The following is a 2314-nucleotide window of genomic DNA, read 5'->3' as shown; positions in this document are numbered from 1 at the left end:
GGGGAGACAGAAGCAACCTTGACCTTCTTGTTCGAACAACGAGGAATCCAGAAAGTAAACATCTCACCCACCCAGCAGAAGATACAAGGCCGGTACCACCACAGGTCACTGTTGTAAAGTCTAAGGAACCACTTGCCAGGCTGTATTGCAAGGATAATTATCTTGTAATAAGCCTAGGGGTAACTAAATAAAGTTCACTTGACAGAACATTGGTTGAGGGGCCGTGTCAATCTTTGGGGCTCTCTGGTAAAAGGAATCCTGAGGCAACCGTATTTAGGCACCTAACTCTGGTTTATATGCATAATTGTAGCCTATTTCAGTTAGATGCACCATATACATCAGGTCTGGAGGAAATAACCACCTGAAATCATCATGGTTCTACCACTGTTTTCATTATTAGCAATGACAAGTGCAGTCAACTACTTATTTCCATTTCTCAGTAGACCCTTAATGTATACCTTCAACACTCTGGGGGAAGACAGCCTCAAGTGGAAGACAAGTGCAGCATTTACACACTAACATGCGGCCAAAGAAGTTACTGCCAACTCAGGATTAACCACAAGTGAAGCTACATGCATAGATGAATAACAACACATCACCTGAATATTTTGGAGCTTTGACAAGTTACAGAGAATGACTGTAAGCCATGTGATTTCACTGACTACTGCAACCATCATTTCTGTGACGGATAAACGTGAAACACCTGCATTAGCTTACTGAAGCACTGTTTAGCAAGATGATTTGTAAAGCCACACTGAGCACTTTGTCTCACTGCATCTTTTATGAATGCTAGTTCAGAAATTAATTAGCAAAATCATGCAGCTGTGATAATCTTAACATCCATGTGATACCCAGGTGTACAGCATTTGCTAAGCTACAGAGAGGAAAGTATTACTGAACCAGAAGCTTGCACCTCCCTAGCAAGGGTCTCACTTTATAGGCTACAGCTTTCAGAAATTCCTGTGAAGACTGAAATGAACTGTGGTTTTTGGCTGATCATCCTTATTACTGATTACAGTCAAGCCAGTTTATTTAGACTGCAAAGAACTATGCTGACAATGCAGGTGGATTGCAATTACAAAAGCATCTGTTTACTGAAGTGCCAATCCAATGGACTATTGGATAGCAGTTACTATAAATAGGATTGTTGCTAGGACTTTAATCCTGACACACAGCTCTATCATTGTGAATGGCTGGGGAACCCATGCAGTTTTATAAGGCAGAGCCTTTACAGGGGCATGCACCTTGAAATTGTTGTCTGCTTTTATGTGCTGTCCAATTGTACTAAAAAACTTTTCCTTCATCAATTCATACTCCTATTTTGGAGGGGAAAAATGGAGTTAGAAAAGGCCAGAGCCTCATGCAACCACTAAGTGAATAACTGAGCAAGCAGCACATGCCCAGGGATTACATAAAATATTCTTAGCTATTCAGTCTCTGACTATGATATGTTTTAACCTGAAGAACCCAGGGAGACCAAAATAGAGGTGCTAAGAGCAGCCCAGCTGTGTGACGAGAGAAGGACCACAAGTCGATATAAAATGTAGAACACACAAGCAAAATGGTCTTGTAACATTTTGTGCATCCTAATGTTATAGTCACTCCATTTCTCTTGAAAGAAAAGCCGATCAACCTCAAAACAGCAAGCACGAAATGAGAAAGTTGCTTACCCTTCTTGGACCTGAACACCATTAGCAACTGCAACAAGAAAATGAACCCAGAAAGTTGCACCTGGAACTTTTGGCTGCAGTCTAGGTAAGGAGTGACAGCTGGTCTTGCTATGTCCCTAAAGTTTTGTGTTCACAGGAAGATGAAGTCACGTTTATCCCTGATACACCGAGTAAGACAAGCCCCCAATTATCACTGAAGAAGCAACTTCAGAAACAAGTCAGTATCAAGAGTTGGAACATCGAACTATTCCAGAGAATTAACAACTGAAAACCAGAAACACAACAGGAAGAAGCCAAGTACTGTACCTGCTGTGCTCCAAGATAGTGAGCCAGCACAGGAAGCAGACTGCCATCACTGATGCAGAGGCAAACACTATCTGTTTTCAGAACCTACAGAAAATAGGACATGTTGTCAGCATTCTTTTTGGTCCAGATGAAAAACTTCTCAAATAATTTTTTTCCACATCCAGTCATTTAAATATAGTTTAAAAAAAAAAAAAGACACTCATTCAGTGCAATTAGGACTGGGGGAAAAGGGATTGTTACAAAGAGGCAGTTGCAGAAATTCAGAATATTAGATTTTAATACAAAGGCGCTATATGCACTCCACAGTAATAATGAAGGTGGTATTACTGGTCATACAC

The 2314-nt window shown here is 40.8% G+C and overlaps 1 protein-coding gene across 1 annotated transcript in view; it reads right to left on the bottom strand.

The window, feature by feature from the left end:
• Positions 1-2314, bottom strand: part of PRMT7 (protein arginine methyltransferase 7) — a 131861-nt gene that overhangs the window by 51466 nt on the left and 78081 nt on the right. The window lies entirely within an intron of this gene.

Source organism: Gavialis gangeticus, unplaced genomic scaffold, assembly GCF_001723915.1.
Source record: "Gavialis gangeticus isolate Ggan-Ray unplaced genomic scaffold, GavGan_comp1, whole genome shotgun sequence".
In the NCBI taxonomy this organism is placed as follows: Eukaryota; Metazoa; Chordata; order Crocodylia; family Gavialidae; genus Gavialis; species Gavialis gangeticus.
This window is presented reverse-complemented; position numbering and strand designations above follow the sequence as displayed.